The sequence below is a fragment of the Leptonychotes weddellii genome, chromosome 1, assembly GCF_054177405.1.
Source record: "Leptonychotes weddellii isolate Sample4059 chromosome 1, ASM5417740v2, whole genome shotgun sequence".
In the NCBI taxonomy this organism is placed as follows: domain Eukaryota; kingdom Metazoa; phylum Chordata; class Mammalia; order Carnivora; family Phocidae; genus Leptonychotes; species Leptonychotes weddellii.
The window spans coordinates 29093562-29112448 of NC_138369.1; the positions used below are offsets into that span (position 1 = coordinate 29093562).

Below are 18887 nucleotides of genomic sequence, written 5' to 3' on the forward strand. Positions count from 1 at the left end.
GGTAGCCAGATCTTTGTATTGTGCTTCTCTTTCTGTTTCAAAAGGGCTTCACACCATCATTTTATGTCCCTTGGGCTCAGAAAGTTAGTAGAATTCTACAGGCAGTTGCGGCTTAACTTTTTTTCTGAAAACTATGTCTACCCTACCTATAAATTTAATGTTAGCTTTATTATATACATGAAGTCAAAACAAACTAAGGTTTCTAAATAATAATTATAGGTTCATGATAGTAGTCCTAGTTGCAAACTCTGATCTTTCCTGCCTAATTTATTTGATTTTTTTTTTTCTTTTCAGATTCCTTTCTCATTGGTCCAGTTTCCCTTGTGGGAGTCCTTAAAAGTAAGTTTTCCAATCTTCATGTAAAATTTCTCTGTAGTTATCACAAATGACCACCATTTTCAGTGTGGAATAGCAGAATATAATATTGACTAGCAGTTGATTTATTTATTTATTTTTATTTTTTTTAGGATTTTTATTTATTTATTTGAGAGAGAGCATGAGAGAGAGATCATGGGCAGAGGCAGAGGGAGAAGCAGACTCCCCCGCTGAGCAGGAAGCCCGATGCAGGACTTGATCCCAGGACCCTGGGATCATGACCTGAGCCGAAGGCGGACGCTTAACAACTGAGCCACCCAGGCACCCTTGACTAGCAGTTTAAAAACTCAGAATTGTTGATAGTTGAAAATACTTTCTGCATGTGATTTACATGCCAGTTCAGTCTTTTAAACTTGTTCTGATATCCGTGGTGCTGGAAACTAAGCGTAGTAGGCATGACTGAAATCCACGGATGTTAAGGAAAAACTTAACTTTCTTCTCTCCTGCAACTCTTTTTCTTCCTGGTTGAATTTTATTTCATTCTGTGCGTGTGTACGTGTGTATAGAGGTTAAGGAATAAGAATGTGTATGAATGGAAAGCAAGCAAGGCCCCCTGCGTGTTTGTAGGCCTACATTGGCCGAGGCCTCCCCCATCCACATATAGTGGCTGGCAGCTAAGGGAGCAGAGGGGCCGTGGGCTCTGACCATCCCTTCCATGTCTGCTGCTCACCCCAGCCAGGCGTGGGAATCCCCAGGGGGGAACAGAGTGTGATGACTTGTGAGTCAGCCTTAGGGAAGGTCACTTGTATGCTTCAAAACAAATAACTAAATGAATTTTTAAAAGCCTGTGTTTAAAACATGATGAAATGTTTTCTTTTTTAAAATATTCTGGGGCAGTGGTTTTGAAAATGGTAGGTCATGATATGGATTGTGTGGGTATTTGGCAGTATTTTAAAGACTAATGCAAAGGGAGATAATAGAGAACATCTTACAAGGTAAGGACAGGTCTTACTTTGTACAATCTCAGTGTTGCTTGCACAGGTACACATGCGTCTCTGTACTGGGTTGCCGTGTAACGTGTCTGTCGCTGTGCATGATGATCAAAGAAATGGAACACCCTGTCCAAGTAAAAGTGGTTTATAAATGCCCAAACTGTAAAATGGCAAAGTACCTAGGTAGGCATTTGATAATACAAAAAGTAATTACTCTCATAATTGTATGCAATTAGTAATCAAAGCCTGGTCATACAAAATGTCTTTTGAAAAGTTAAAAAAAAAAAAAATATTTGGACACGGAAGTTCTATGCTAAGGGTAGTAAGATGAGACAAAACATTACTCAAAAGAAACCAGAATATTCCGTATTGACAAATGTTTCTTATAATTGATCTGATTTTAAGTAGTACAGCTTATTTTATCGATGGGCTTTACATATAGTTTCTTGGGTTTTTCATTGTTGTTGTTTTTGTTTTCACCATTTTCTTCGTGGTGCATGGTGAGAATGGATTTCTTGGGCAGTGTTTCTGGGCATGATGTAACAGCTCTCCAGTGAGAAGGTCACATTCCATGAGCATAACAGCTTTCCTTTTCTATGTGTGACCAAAGAACAATGGAGCCAACAGCTGTCCAGCAAACAAGACTCACTTTATTAGTGTCTCAATAACCAGCATTCACGCAGCTTCTGCACACTCGCTAACATCCTTACACTCTGTCTTTGCATAGGAATGTTTTGAGGCCTGAAGAGGGAAAAAGTGTTGGGTTTGTTTCTTGTCAGCATTAAGGACATTTGTAGTATTCTAGCTAGTTAAAAAGTGTCTAGAATTTTTCAGAGTAATCATAGATAATAATAGTACGCTTTAACAGTTGTCTTTGAGCAAATGCTAAAATGCTATAGTTTTGTTTTTTTTTAAGTCAGGTGTATGGAGTAATTTTGATACAGGAACATTCACCCTTTGTGAATGTACATTTTTATGACTTTTGACAAATGTTTATCATTACCACCATTACAAAAATACAGAATATTTAGTTTTCCCTTTTCCAGAATATCCTATAAATAGAATCATACACCATGTAGCATTTTGTGCCTGGCTTATTTCACTTAATGTGCTTATGAGATTCATTCATATTTTTGCATGTCCCAGTAGTTCCTTTTTGTCACTGAGTAGTATCCCATTGTATGGAGGTACTGCAGTGTGTTCATCCCTTCACTAGTTGATATACATTTGAGTTTCCAGTTTTTGATGGTTATGAATAAAGCTGCTACAAATTTGCATATAGATATTTGTATGGGGACATATGTTTTTGTTTCTCTTGGATAGGTACCTAGAAGTGAGGTCATAGGGAAAGTATACATTTAATAAATAAGTTCAGCTGTCAGACTGTTTTCCAAAGTGGTTGTCCCCTTCTGCAGCAATGTATGAGAGTTCCAGGTGCTCTGCCGCCCTGTCATCATTTGTTATGTCATTAGATTAAAGAAATGTTGTTAGCTACTGTAATAGTTGTGTACCGGTATCTCATTGTGGTTTTAATTTGCAGTTCTCTCATGGCTCAACAATGTTGAGCATCTTTTCACATAGTAGTATATTTTTTTAAACATCTGAATGTGAACTCACAGTGCTTTGTAGAAGTAGACCATTTGGGCCACCTCTTTCATTTTTGTGTTTATGCTTTTATCCATTCAAGTTTGCTTTTGCAGCCATGGAGAGATTGTAATCTATGGGAAGACCTTCTCTATTGTGTTTATGTGAGAATACTACTTAGGAAGATTTTTCTCTGCAAGGACTTGAGCAGGTTGCATACATACTGTGCTGCAAGGGGCGGGGAGCCTGAACACAGGGAGTGGCCACTGTCCTCTGAAACTTACCCTACCTACAATTAAAGTTATTACCTTTTTCTAAAATCACTTCCTCCTGCTGCCTCCATTTCTGTTAACCATACTACTGATCTGACCCGGTGGGCCTCAAGCCCTGGATGATAATCTCATGATCTCTTTCTGTCTGTCAATATCATATCATTCACTAAGTTTTGGTGGACTCTGACTTTTTGGAACCTGCGGTCTCCTTTTTATGAGATTTTTATTAACTTATGCCTAGACTAAGTCCTGACAGTTTCTCTGCTTACCTATCCATTCTACACATTGAATTTGTGTGATCTTCCTTAAACATCTCTTAGAAATTCTTAGAAATTTATAACTTCCCTGGAAGTCTCAAATATGAGGTGGATGTCCACACTGTGTCCTTCACTGTTTTTTCCAGCTCCCTTCCCCCTATGCTTTTTCAAAATTCTTTCCCTCCAGCCAGAATAAGCTCCTCACTGTCTCTGTTCTTTGGCTGCTTTCTGAAATATGCTTTCATGTCTCCAAACACTGTGCATCTTCCAAAGCCGGTTCAGTTTTGGGGTTTTTTTTTCTTCCTTGAAGTCTTCCAATCCAGGCCCTGAAGATTTACCCTAACTTACCTAACATTTGTGTGCATTGCTTATTGGTATTTAATCACACACTATGCTATGTTTAAAACAATTTAGAACTAAGTTTTCGAGGACTGGAGCAAGGCCTCAGCCCCTTGCATTTACCGATACGTGACAGATGGGAGTATGCATGTATTGCCTGTGTACTCCTGAGCTGGACATTGGTCCCTTCACAGCAATGAGAAGATGATTAAGAGGGTTCATGCTTTTGAGGAGCTTGGAGTCGTTGAGAGAGGCACAGGGCACCAGATAACTTTAAGGTAATATTTCTGTAATTGGAGACTTCTCAAGGTAATATGGGTGCCAGTCCCTCTGACTTCCCTAATCATGTCACTACACTACCTCATTTCTTCTGTTTCTCCTTTCTCAGAGTATATAGACCGAGAGTTTGCATGAAAGAAGACTAGACACCATAAAGAAGAAGAAAAGTAAAAGGGGTAGATTATCATATCTAGAATCTCTAAGAAGATAATTTTCCCCTAAGATTTATGTTGTGTTTGGAACTTCCTGGCAACCCAGCCAGAAGAGAAACATGATCGATTACATGGTTGTTACTACCCAACAAAGACCCATCACTTATTATTTCATCTTGTCCCCTTGGCTTTGGATACTGTCTTCCTGTAGATGACTTGCACATTTATAGCTCTGTCACAGACCACCTCCTCGAAGTTACAGCCTCATGTGACCAGCTTTCCTAGCTGGCATTCTCACCCAAGACATGTCAGGCCAGCCAGTTCAGAACAGAACTCTTGGTTTTTATTCTCCTTCTCCCCAGCCTGTTCCTTTGTCCGCGTCTCAGTAAATAGTACAACTGTCTGTTGCTTGCTAAAGTAGAAAGCTACAAATTACTGCACAGTTCTCCTTTCCGCAGCCCGTCAGCAAGTCCACTGTTGGCCTTGAAGCCTCTGGTGCACCTCTTGCTTCAGTTGATACATTGGCTCCTCAGAAGGTCTCCCTGATTCCGTCCTTGCTTCCCTAAAATATCCTCTCTTGACAGCAGCCAGAGTGGTCTTTTAGTGAAATAAATTAGATCATACCACTATCTGCTAAAATCCTTCGGTGGCGTCTCTGAAAGAAGAGAAAAACCTAGCATTTAAACTATGGCTGACACAGTCCTCTGTCCTCCGGTCCCCTCTCCCTCTCCCACCTTATCCCCTACCGCCCACCCAGCACGCTCCAGTCACACTGTCTCCACTTACAGCCCTGCTGGCCTCCCTTCGGTTCTTTGTGGACACGCCAGGGTGGTGCTTACCTAAACCAGGACCTTTACATCGGTTGTGCCCTCTGCCAGAAATACTCTTTATGCATTCCCTCTAACATTGTTACTGAGCACGACTCAGTAGTGCGCCTGCTGCGTGCCAGGCATTTTCTAGGGTCTGGGGCTAGAGTGGTGAAGAGGAGTGATGAAAATGTCTTTTCTCATTGAACTTTCATTTTAGCTCTTTCCCTAGGCTTTGCTCATGGCCGGCTCCTTCTTCCCCGGGGCTTAGACCACGTGCCACCGCAGAGGGGCCTTCCCTTTCTACCCCTCTTTGAAGGTCTCTTCTCTTCTTCCCTCCCCAGGAATTATAGCACCTGTTTATTCCCTTCCTAGCATTTTAACAGTGTATTTATTTGGTTATGCCCTTGTATCACCTGGATCCTTAGAAAAGACCTCAGTTGTCTGTTGAGCAGATACTGTATGCCAGGCATCTCATCCACATCACACACAACCCAGGGTGGGAGGCCTTGTGGTTACCTCCACTAAACATAAGAAGGGGGTTCAGAGAGGTTGTCTTTCATCTGGTCGTCCAAGTCTCGGTTTCCTGTCCAGCACCCTTTTACTTTGTTAACATTGTTAATGATAATAACTCTAATAATAAACCAACCATAGCACAGAACATTTCTCAAAGTTAGAGTATGGCAGGTGCTATGATAACCACTTTCCATGGATTATCTCCTATTCATCTTCATGACAGTTCTGAGACAAGTGCTTTACTGTCTTCATTTTGTAGGTGTGGAAACTGAGGAAGAGTTTGAGTGCCCTGCCCAAGGCCACAGGTTTATTAAATACTAGAGGGTACAGCCAGGATTTCAACTCAGGCAGTCTGAATGCTGAGTTGATATTCTGAGCCATTTTACATATAGCGGTGCACATAACACATCATGTCTTCAGCAAAGTGTTTGCTGTTTTGTGAGCTCAAAGGTTGCTAAAAAGTTGAGGTCATGTTACATCAGATCTGCTTATTTAAGGCATTTCTGCAAATTGTGTTGATTCCTTAACTTGCTAGCATAAAGCTTAAAAACACTGGCTGCTGTATTTCTTAGGCCGACTCTCCCAAGCGTCCGTGGTTCTGTCCTTGGGCAGGGATTCCCAGTGTTCACTTGAGGAGTCCACTCTGTGACCCACCGAGGGTGAGCATGGGTAGTTTGTGGGGCTGAGTGTAGCCAGACCACATTTTCCCACGTGTTTGTGTTTCCTTTCTTGCGGCTCTTTGCTTATTAGAGGAAGGAACTTTGTCTTCTATTTATATTTATGTTGATATTTTTTATAGTTCTGTCTTTTACACAGCAGGTGTTTATAACAATTCACTAATTGTTTGAAGGTTAGCATTCTTTTTCAAGTTCGGTGCAAAGTTGGATAACTGTATACGTTAACTGTTTCATTTATAATTAGTTTCTTTTAGAAGTGTGTTGGCAGCTATAACCTATAGGTTTACTCTTACTGAACTTTAGGTAAACAATAGGCATATTTTGGAAGGATAGGATAAGATTCCCTGTAAGAATGTTACAGTTTTTGTATTATCTAAATATTTAACAGAAGCTTGCAGTGCCCTTTAGAGGATTGTTAAGAATGCCATCAGGTCTAAATACTTAGACTTCTCCCTGCAAGGTGTTACAAAGTTGCACAACCGTAACTAGAAGAAATGCGAGCTTTAAGTTCAGATGCAACTGTTGAAGCAAAATGAAAATAAAGTCATCTTGGTTATTTAAGACTATGACACCATGCTGATGGTTTTTTAAGACGAAATCATAGCTTTGTAATAGAAATCAGAGGCCAGTGGATTATTCTTTCAGTCATAATACAATGTATAAAGTACTGACTTAGATTTTTCATGTATACTTTGTATTTTTAAGTAAATATTCTAAAAAGTACTTTATAAAAAACTTTTTATTCAAGTTGAAGAGTAGATAACTTGTTTATTGTTCTTGATTCTTAATTTGATACTAGTTAAAATGTCCATCACCATCCCAACCCACAACAAAATTCTCCCATGCTTTTTAGCCATCTGTGGAATAGTATACTCAGTGCTCATTGTCTCCATGTACACCCTTTGATTTATGTTGTCTGCACTGACATGTTTGGTCAGAACAGAGATTCCTAAGAAAGGCATACTGAAGATGGAGAAGGGAATGAGAGGAGTAAAAGTGTGTATGGATGTGATTTTTGCTGCACTAAGCTTGTACCCTAAATTAAATATGACACATCAGTAGGGGAAAAAACACCTGAAAATAAGAGCAAAGTAATTATTTTCTGTCCAGACCACCAGTCGAGTCCGAGTCTAAGGTGAAAAGGATTTTTGCTAAGGATTTTTAGCAAAATCACAGAAGGAAACAGGCATCTTCGAACAATTCAAAACTAAAGAACATTTGAGTTCTTAATTTGCATCCTGGAAGATAATGGGACACTTTGAGCAAAAAGAAAAGAAATTAGAATGTTACAGTGTCCTTTCATTCAATTTATAAAAGTAATGGGTGACATTTTTTTGTTTCTAGGGCTACTGAGGTAGAGGGAGAGAGATCCCGTAATAGGGGAGTTGGAAAAATAAAAAATTCCTCCTACTTTTAGGTGGGATTCAATCTGTAAGCCAAATATTTAAAAAGTTCTTGTTTTGTTTAGTTTGTCCAAGGCAGATAGTGAGAAAGATATCAAGGAAAACTTAGTAAGGAGGACGAGCATCCTGTGTAGCAAGGGCCCTGAGAGGGTGGCTGGAAAGGGTGCGGCTTCTGGAACTCTGGGTTCCTCCCCCAACTCTCGTTCAGCCTGTGCACCCAGGTGCCGGTCATCCACAGTAGCTGCTCATCCACAGTAGCTGCGTTGAGAAGCTGCAGTGATGATAAGGCCCTGCACATTCCATGCAGATTCTCTTACTGAAGGTCAGGTTTAATCCTGCCTCACCAGTGCCATGGCTTAGAGGGTAGGGGGTCAGGGTCCTCTGTCAAAAACAATAAAAAGCACACCAGGATTCCTCTTTTGTTTTCTTGCTTTATTACATTTATCTCCTACTTAGGCAAGTTTGTGACTAAAATGAGATACATAGGATCAGTCAAATAGAAGATGACTATGATGAGTCACATTGACTTTTTTGGCTAAGACAGTGTGAGAAAAGAGGGGAGTTTACCAGACTTTAGTATAATCAGATTATCAAACATAGATATATATTCAAAAGCACCTTAAAAAATGCCTGTAATGATTCCAGTTCCTTTAGAGATAGGAAACCTCGCCAGTATTTGACTTCAAAGGACCCATCTCTAGAATCACACGTAACCTCCTCTGAAAAATGGGGAAAAAAGGAGTTAGCTTTGTGTTTGTTTTTTAGACTTGCTTTTGGTTATTTGTGAGCATTTTTGGTGCTTGTTTAGTCTTGTCTGGCTTGATGCTGCCCTGGGTTGGCATTGCCACTGTTCCAGCCACTCTGTCCTGGTGGACGTCCCCAGGTGATCGGAGCCCTCCATCCAGCTGAACCTAAACAGAGGCTTGCCGGAAAGCCTGTCCACCTCCGTCACTTCCAGAGTTACGGAGGTGGGACCCACTTGCCATTCCTGGTTTATGTTATTTTCTACCGAGCCAAGAATGAAAATTTGGGGTGATGTTTGCCCAGTTCTCATCTTCCCCTGTTCCTTACACAAGGGTAAAGTTATCAAACACTGCTTACGTTGTAGGTACTCATCAAGGTACCAAGTATTTGCCCACCTTCTTTGTATAAGGAATTGTGCAGGGCCCTCTGGGATTCTAGAGATGAAGGTGGTGAGCTCCCTGTCCTAGAGAATTAGAGCTGAAATGAGACAACTTTTGAGGGTTAATGAAAGCAGTGACTCATGATACAGATATTTTCTGGTGCTATTAAGGATAGAGGCTTGCCAGTGTATTTGTTCCCAGATAAATGGGGCTTATCGGTGCAGTCCCTTAATTCTTTCATTTTAACCATGAAAATCTTTAAAAACAATTGTTCTGTACTTAAATATAGTCAGCCAGATATGCCTTTGCAGGCAGAATTATTAAAAATAAGCATACCTCTTTTTTTTTGACTCACAATCCGTATCGTGAGCATCAGTTACAGTAATTTGTTTTATTTTAACTGTTAGTGATACATTTAGGTATTGTTAACAAAATGGGACCTTTTGTCCCTACCCAAAGCTAATAAAAGATATCCAGCCACAGATCCAGAAGGCTCAGAGAATGTCCAATCACAATAAATATCCCTCTAGTAAAAGTTATCCACATTACCCCAAAATAATACTTTTTAACTATAAATCCTAAATATCACTAAGAAACTCAGCATTTGAGCCCATCTTGCTTTTGCTCAAGAATCATAAATGAGGGGTGCCTGGATGGCGCAGTCAGTTGAGCATCCTACTCTTGGTTTTGGCTGGGGTCGTGATCTCATGATCCTGAGATCCAGCCCCACATTAGGCTCTTCACTCAGCTTGGAGTCTGCTTGAGATTCTCTCTCTTCCTCTCTGCCTCCCCCCACATGCTCTTGTGCTCTTGCACACTCTCTCATAAATAAATCTTTAAAAAATAATAAATGAAATTTCTTTCCCTTGAATTACCAGCACAATCATTTATTAAAGACTTACTTACAAATTCTTAAAGATTTTATTTATTTATTTGAGAGAGAGAGCGCGTGCACACATGAGCCCACACAAGCTGGGGGAGGGGCAGAGAAAGGGAGAAGCAGACTCCCTACTGAGCAGGGAGCCCAACTTGGGGTTCAATCCCACGACCCTGAGATCATGACCTGAGCTGCAGGAAGACACTTAACCAACTGAGCCACCCAGGCGCCCCTTTCTTACAAATTCTTAGTATCTTCACCACCTGACTTGTCTAGAAGGCAAGTATCTTAATATATCTCAACCAACCAAATACAGTTTAAGCACACAACACATCAACCTACACAAAGTTGGTGCTTTTGACACATCTCAGAATGCTTTCAATCCAGTTGCCGTTATAACTATAATTAGCCTGTGTATATAAATGATCCTTAATTGTCAGGTAGGTAAATCCACTAGTTATGAAAACTAGTTCTGTAGGAGAAACCCATTCTAGCCTTTTAGCCACTTGGTTATATTGCTAGAGCCATGGTATGGCAGAAGTGAAAGCTTAACTGTGGTCTCTGTTCTATCCATTTTTTTGGTTTAAAACTTCACTTTGGAAATCTCTTTTTAAGACATGTTAGTATATGAATACTGCACAGAGAGATGATTCATTTATTTGAAAAACAACACTTTAAGCAGCGGTTGCTTTGTTTTTTCAAGTGCATGTGCAAAAGCTACACAACAGCTCCATTAGCTACTGTCTGGAGTGCATTGGAAAGTCTCTCATGTGTTAGAAAGTTCTGGTGGTAGGCTGATAACACTAAGGCCTACACAGAAGATTATCTCTTGTCTTAAATAAATTATCATCTCATGTTATTAATTTGGAATCAAGTAGATGATTCTGTTCACATTCCTATCCTTGTACCACAAAAAGCATTTGGTAAAGTTTCATAATCTTGAAAAATTGGAAGCTACATAACTACTTTGAATACAACAGCTGAAGTCCCAAACTGTGAGTTTTCCTACACTAAAGCCAAAAAACACTTATTTTCAATTTGTTACTCATTCATAGGACAATAGTGTACATTTGGGTGGGTCTTTTGAAGTGAAAAACAAAGCCTTCTCTTCACGCTATACTTTAATAGAAAACACCTGACCCAAGCTTGGACTCAGCCATTTCATAGTATTGGGACTGGTGTTTGCTTTCCATCCTTTGAATGGATACTCAGGCTAGTAGCTAATATCCTAGGGGTTAGGTAGGGGTGGGGAGGGAGCCAAATTACATCATGCTGTTCCTCCTCAATAGGCCTTGAGCAGTGAGTGAGGACTGACTTGGGAAATGAAGATAACCTGATTGTTCTGTAGTGATACCACTAGGTATTCTGGATTCCTTATAATATCCTAGTGGATGATAGAAATAATGTTAATTTTTTAAAAAGCCGATGTTAAAAATTGCATACCTTTAAACAATATGAATGATGAAATTCGATCAGTCTTATGTTAGTATTTTCTATTTTAGTCTGTATTGATCATTGTACTATGGTCATATAAGATGTCAACATTAGGGGAAGCTGGGTGAAGGGTATATGGGAACTCTTATTTTTGCAACTTTTCTGTAAGGCTAAAATTATTTCAAAGTGAAATTTCTAAGCTCCTAGAAATATTTTCTAATCAAGCTACGGTATGGAAACTTAAGAAAAGTTATAGAAACTAAGCTGTCAACCAGACCCCAGGCAGCTGTGAGGATAAGATGGTGAGCCTAGTAGATTGTTTGCTCTTGTTCACATCTAGAATCTTGCAGCTCTGCTGTGAACATGCCTCTCTGTTGTCACTTATTGACATTCCTAATCAAAAAACAGAAAACCGCAGACACAGAATTAGGAACATATCTGCCTGTCTGATTACTTCTACTTGAAATTTCTCATTGACCTGAAATATTAGCAAATGTATATGGATTCATCTGAAAATTTCATTTTTTATTTGAAAAAGAAAGGAAATAGGACCCTGAACTGGAATAAATAAACCAATATTAGGTAAAGTATAGAGATCTGCTTTTTTTATTCTTACTTACTTTGGTACACAATCTCCATCAGAAGAGTTCAGGCTCCCAACACTGTGGTTCTTCACATTTGGGCTCATTTTCTGTCCCTCATTCCCACACTCCCTAGTCATTTATCTGCCTGCACAGAAACCATTAGATCTCCATGGCAGTGGAAATACTTAGATTGAGAAATTATGGCAATTTAAAATATTTTGGTGTTCAGATAGGTCCTTAAAAAAAATCCTTCATTACAAACCCACATAATTTAAACAACTTTTACGGACATCAAAATATTTTCTTTAATCACTTATATATTGTAATGTAGCTTTCCTAGAAGTTGAGCTGTGTATAGTAGTGAGGAATCTTACGATGTTGCACATATATTATTCTTTCTACAAGACCCGTGGCTTTGGGGGGAGCCACCAACCAGCTTCAGCTCCCCCACTTTACTATCTCTGTGACCTTAGGCAAGCACTGTCCCCACACTGGTGTTTGCGGATAATACACATTTTCCAAAATTAAATAGGAAATGTAAAATCTTTAACATAGTGCCTGGAACATGCTAGATATTCAGCAAGTGATAATTAATAGTAGTAATCATCACACTGTTTCCTGCACTGTATTTTTTTTCCATTTGCAGTCTACTCTTTGAATTACTGAAAAGTCACGAACAATAATATTTACACTTCTAGTGAGTAACCTTTTCTGTCTTTCCAGCCAGTTTTGTTGTTGTTGTTGTTGATCTCAGTCTTTGGTCCCTGCACATATATGAGCAAATCTGTCGTTTCACAATACTTTCATAATTCACAGATAGTACTTTTTACCAATCAGGTTCTTGTTGTTATCAGCGGTGGTGTTTAATGAATGTTAAAGTAGCTCCCAAGTGAGATATTTGTAAATAACGTTCATCTTATTAATTTGGCCTCTTATTTTTCCAAAGTTTTTCTGTTTAGACAATTTCTCATTAAAAAAAAAAAATTACACTCCTATTATTTAAAGTAAGTAGTTTGGGGGCAGTGACACAGTTTGTTCATTCATTCATTACTATCATTCCAGAAGAAATTATGGTCTGTATGTGGAAGTACAGTGTCTTACAACACCGTTCTCTTTGCTGTCCAGACAACTAACCTGTAGATCCAAGTCCACGTGTTTTTATACTTTGTACTAGGTTGTCTCATACACATTTCAGTTCTGCTGCTAACTGCCCATTTAAACTTGGCAAGTTGCTTAGCTTCTCTGAGCCTCCACTTCCCTGACTATAAAATGAAGATACAATGGCACATACCTCAGAAGATTGTAGGTAGGACTACATGAGTTAATGTAGGTGAAGTGTTTAGTGCCTGGAATTCAGATAAGTTCTAGAGAAGTGTTTATTGTGCTTGTTCTTATGTTAGTTCTGTCATGCTCTGTGTTTGCTACTGAAGTTTCTCACTTGATTCTAAACCTTTTGGTTCTAGAGATTTCTTTTCAAATACAAAATGATTTCTTTATATGTTCTTAGACTAAATTATTCCGGCCAGGTGATAGTGGAAAGTTATGCTTGTCTATGGAGATTCTATTTTTAAATTGTGTCTTCAGCCATTTGAGTCTATTTTGATTAGGTGCCCCCCTCCCCCCACCAAGTTTTTTCCCTCCTAGATTAGAGCAGGCACTTCTGTGAAACCTCCATCACCTCCCTTCCCTCTGTTAAAACCCTTTTCTGCCCACACTGTACCCCTGTCAAATATTAGACCTAGGGATGGCTGCTCTTCTTTTTCCCCTTGAGAAAAGTGCCTGATACCCAGTAGGTACTCAGTAAATGTTGAATTGATGAATTAGATAACATCTTTGATTTATTTTCTCCTGTATGACATGTAATTCACATCATATTCTTTATTATTGCTTATAAACTCAGTATAATCATTAGTATTTTAAATCTGTATTGTGTAAACCTCTGCTCTTTGGAGTGCTCGAAGATATCTGTACATTAACGAAGATGGCCTTCAGTGATCACTACAAGTCCAGTTCAGGTTTCACATTCCTTTTCTAGAAAGTCGGCAAAGTAAGATGTTACTGGTGTTAGAACTGGCTTTAGCCTGATAAAATACATATTTTTCCACCTCAAAAGTAAAAAGTTGATGTTCTCCTGTTTGGTTTCTTATGCTGTTGCCAGTGCTGGTATGAGCTATGGAGGAAATGCCTTCTGCAGAAGCTCAGAGGTATTTGCAAGCAATAAAGCATTCACTGAAAAGGTACCAAGTACTACACTCAATGGCAAGACTATCTTCAGAAAGCTGTGTGTAATATTTTTTAGCTTCTCTCCTTCCATGAGACATTCACAAAAATCTGTTTGGCAGCTGCACTCTTAGTCCAGTGAATTTAATAAATACACTTTTTAAGTAATCATTCTCATCAGGTAGGTGGAAAGAAGTGTTGGGAGCCCTCAGATAACACATATTGTTATAGATCCAGTTTGCTTAGTTAGGTGTCTGACTTAAAAAAAAGTTCTCTGATTTCAGACTAAATTACAAAGCTATAGTAATTAAAACAATAGGGTATTGGCATAAAAACAGACATATAGATCAGTGGAACAGAAAAGGGAGTTTAGAAATAAACCCACACATAATACAGTTCATTAATTTATGACAAAGGAGCCAAGAATATAAAATGGGGAAAGGACAGTCTCTTCAATAAATGGTGCTGGGAAAGCTGGACAGACACATGCAAAAGAATGAGACTAGACCACTGTCTTACATCATACACAAAAATTAACTCAAAATGGATTAAAGACTTGAACATAAGACCTGAAAACATAAAACTTCTGGAAGAAAACATAAGCTCCTTGACGTAGGTCTTAGCAATAATTTTTTAAATCTGACACCAACAGCAAAAGCAATAAAAGCAAACATAAACAAGTGGGACTACATCAAACTAAAAAGTTTCTGCACAGCAAAGGAAGTGCTCAACAAAATGAAAAGGCAGCCTACTGAATGGGAGAAAATATTTGCATATAATGTATCTGATACGGGTCTATTTTCCAAAATACATAAAGAATTCATACAAATCAACAGCAAACAATCTGATTTAAAAATGGGCAAAGGATCTGAATAGATATTTTTCCAAAGAAGACGTACAGAAGACCAACAGGTACCTGAAAAGGTGTTCAACATCACTAATCATGAGGGAAATGCAAATCAGAACCACAATGAGATATCAACTTATACCTGACAGAATGGCTTGTTCTCAGAAAGACAAGAAATAACAAGTGTTGATGGGGATTTGGGGAAAAGGGAGTTGGTGAGAATTGTTGGTGAGAATGTAAATTGGTGCAGCCACTATCAAAAACCATGTGGAGATTCCTCAAAAAATTAAAAATAGAACTACCATATCATCCAGCAGTACCACTTCTGGGTACTTATCTGAAGAAAGTAACAACACTAACTTGAAAAGATAGCTGCATCCCTATAATCATTGCAGCATTATTTACAATAGTAAAGTTATGGAACAACCTACCTGTCCATTGATGGATGAATGGATAAAGAAATTGTATACACACACACACACACACAGGAATATTACTCAGCCATAAAGAAGTATGAAATCTTGCCATTCATGACAACATGGAGGGACCTCAAGGGCATTATGCTAAGTGAAATAAATCTGAGAAAGATAAATACTGTATGATCTCTCTTTTATGTGGAGTCTGAAAAAAAATGTTCTTAGGTACAGAGAACAGTTGGGTGGTTGCCAGGGAGTAGGGGTGGGGGAGTAATGGATGAAAGGGGTCAAGAGGTAAAAAGAAAACAAGCAGTAAATCACACACAAAAATTGTTGAAGTTGACAAAATAGGGCCATATATGTATTTATATGTCATCTTTCTTATTTCTGTAGCAACCTTCTCAACTGCATATCTATATATACCTGCAGTGGGGAAATATTGAGAGTAGGAAATTAGTAGTTTGCTGTTCTTCTTCAGTTATGCTATATTTGATCATCTCTAAAAATGTCATGCCACCATCGGTTGGTCATTATATTATCCTAGCTATTTTAATAAATATATTCAGGAGGTCTTTTAAAATAATATTTGTCATCATTATTGCTGTGTATACCATTATGTTAAAGGTCCTACCCAGTGGAGTAAGGCAAGAGAAACAAATTAAAGGCAATAATCTATATTGGAAAGGAAAAAGTGAACTTATGTTTATTCACAGACAGTATGATCAGTGATACAGAAGATTTGAGGGAGGGACGCCTGGGTGGCTCAGTTGGTTAAGTGTCTACCTTCGGCTCAGGTCATGATCCCAGGGTCTTGGGATTGAGCCCCGCATCGGGCTCCCTGCTCAGCAGGGAGTCTGCTCCTCCCTCTGCCTGCTGCTTCCCCTGCTTGTGCTCTCTCTCTCTCTCACTTTCTGACAAATAAATAAAATCTTCAGAAAAATTTTTGAGGGAATCTACAGAGAAGCTACTAGAGCTGATACATTTAGCAAGGTGGCAGGATACAAAATCAGTGTATAAAAATCAATTCTGTTTCTACATATTAGCAACAACCAATCAGAAGCTGAAGTTAAGGCAGTAGCATTTACGATAACATCAAAACATGAAATACTTAGGGATAAATCTGAAAATTCAGGTGCAAGACCTATATACTGAAAACTACAAAACACTTTCGAGAGAATGTAATGGAGACCTAAGTAAATGGAGAGATGCACTGTTTTTATGGTTGGAAAACCCAATATTGCCAATACCTCCATTCTCCAAAATGATCTATAGATTCAGTGCAATTCAGGTCAAAATCTCAGTAGGCTCTTTTGTAGAAATTGACAAACTGATTCTCAAATTCATGTGGAAATGCAAAGAACCTAGAATAAAAACAACTTTGAAAAAGAACAAATTTGGAGAACATGCCATGATTTCAGGATTTACTGTACAGCTATGGTAGGTAGTATCTAATTGGTGTCAAAATAGATCTATCGATTGGAGTAGAATAGAGTCCAGAAATAGTCCATACATACATGGACAATTGATTTTTGACAAAAATGAGAAATCAGTTCGTTGGAGAAAGGATAGTGTTTTCCAATTGCTGGAACAATGAAATATTCATACATGAAAAAGACAGCAAAGAACCTCAAGCCATACTTTGCAACATACATAAAAACTAACTCAGGGATGCCTAGGTGGCTCAGCCGGTTAAGCATTTGCCTTCGGCTTGGGTCATGATCCCAGGGTCCTGGGATGGAGTCCCACAGCGGGCTCCCTGCTCAGTGGGCAGTCTGCTTTTCCGGAGGCTCTGCCCCTCCCCCCTGCTTGTGCACTCTCTCTCTCTTATGCTCTCTCTCTCTCTCAGATAAATAAATAAAATCTTAAAAAAAAAAAACTAACTCAAAGTGAATGGTAGATCTAATGTAAAACCTAAAAACCAAACATTTTTAGAAGAAAACATGAGTGCGTTAAGGCCTGAGTTAGAAAAAGATTTCTTAGATGTGTCACCAAAGCGAGATCCATAAAAAGATAATTTGAACTTCATCAAAATAAAGTATTTCTGTCCTTTTATAGACACTGTTAAGAGAATGAGAAACAAGGCATGGTCTAGGAGAAAATATTTGTGAATGACTTGTATCTAGAATATATAAAGAACTCTCAAAACTCAGTAACTAAAAAACAATTCAATAAAAATGTGCAAAACATTTGAACAGACACTTCACTAAAGAAGATATAGGGAGGGGCACCTGGGTGGCTCAGTCGGTTAAGCATCCGACTCTTGATCTCAGCTCAGGTCTTGACCCTCAGGGTTGTGAGTTCAAGCCCCCCACATTGGGTTCCATGCTGGGTGTGGAGCCTAATTTAAAAAAAAAGGGAAAAAGATACAGCCATAAATATACATGAAAAGAAGGTCAACATCAGTCATTAGGAAAATATGAATTAAAACCACAGTGACGTATTACTACACACCTATTAGAATGGTTAAAATTTAAAAACCCTAGTAATACTGTTGGGAAGGATGTGGAGAAACTGGAACTGGTCAGAATGTGAAATGGTAGAACCAATTTGGAAAATGATTTTGTAGTTTCTTAACAAGTTAAACATATTCTTACCATGAGATGCAGCTATTTCACTCCTAGGTATTTTCCCAAGAGAAATGAAGGCATGTGTCCATATAAAGATGTATATGTAAATGTTCGTAATAGCTTTTTTGGTAATGGCTAACGACTGAAAAAATTCCCAAATGTGCTTCAACAGGCAGAGAACTAAACAAATAATGATATATCTACACAATGGAATATTGCTTAGCAATTAAACAGAAATGAAGTATCGATATAGACAGCAACATGAATGAATCTTACAAAAATCCTGAAGGAAAGAATCCTGGTTTAAAACAAAAAAAAATGAATGTCCAATTACCTTTACATAAAATTCTGGAAAGAGCAAACTAGAGTGACAGATCAGATTAGTTAGGGGGTGGCAAGGAAGGGCGGGAAAGAGGAAGGACAGGGAAAGATTTTTGGACTGATGGATATGTTCACTATGTTAATTATGGCAGTGATTTCGCGTGTGTGTCAAAACTTAACAAGTTGCATACTTTAAATATGTGTAGTTCATAGGACACATACTTACACCTCAATAAAACAAAACGAAAAAAAACAGAGTCCAAGCTCTGCTGTTCGAAAGCCTGGGTAACCCAAAATCTATAAAGAAGTTATCAAACTCAACACCCAAAAAACAAATGATCCAATCAAGAAATGGGCAGAAGACATGAACAGACATTTTTCCAAAGAAGACATCCAAATGGCCAACAGACACATGAAAAAGTGCTCAACATGGCTCGGTATCAGGGAAATCCAAATCAAAACCTCAATGAGATACCACCTCACCAGTCAGAATGGCTAAAATTAACAAATCAGGAAATGATAGATGTTGGCGGGGCTGCAGAGAAAGGGGAACCCTCCTACACTGTTGGTGGGAATGCAAGCTGGTGTAGCCACTCTGGAAAACAGTATGGAGGTGCCTCAGAAAGTTGAAAATAGAGCTGCCCTACGACCCAGCAATTGCAATATTGGGTATTTACCCCAAAGATACAAATGTAGTGATCCGAAGGGGTACGTGCACCCCAATGTTTATAGCAGCAATGTCCACAATAGCCAAACTATGGAAAGAGCCAAGATGTCCATCGACAGATGAATGGATAAAGAAGATGTGGTATATATATACAATGGAATATTATGCAGCCATCTGCCATTTGCGATGACGTGGATGGAACTGGAGGGTATTATGCTGAGCGAAGTAAGTCAATCAG

The 18887-nt window shown here is 38.8% G+C and overlaps 1 long non-coding RNA gene across 1 annotated transcript; it reads left to right on the forward strand.

The window, feature by feature from the left end:
- Positions 1–25: 25 nt before the first annotated feature.
- LOC145721610 (uncharacterized) lies at positions 26–16970 on the forward strand. The gene is made up of 2 exons (XR_014145410.1): positions 26–339; positions 468–16970. It is a non-coding gene; the product is annotated as an uncharacterized LOC145721610 (long non-coding RNA).
- Positions 16971–18887: the final 1917 nt, after the last annotated feature.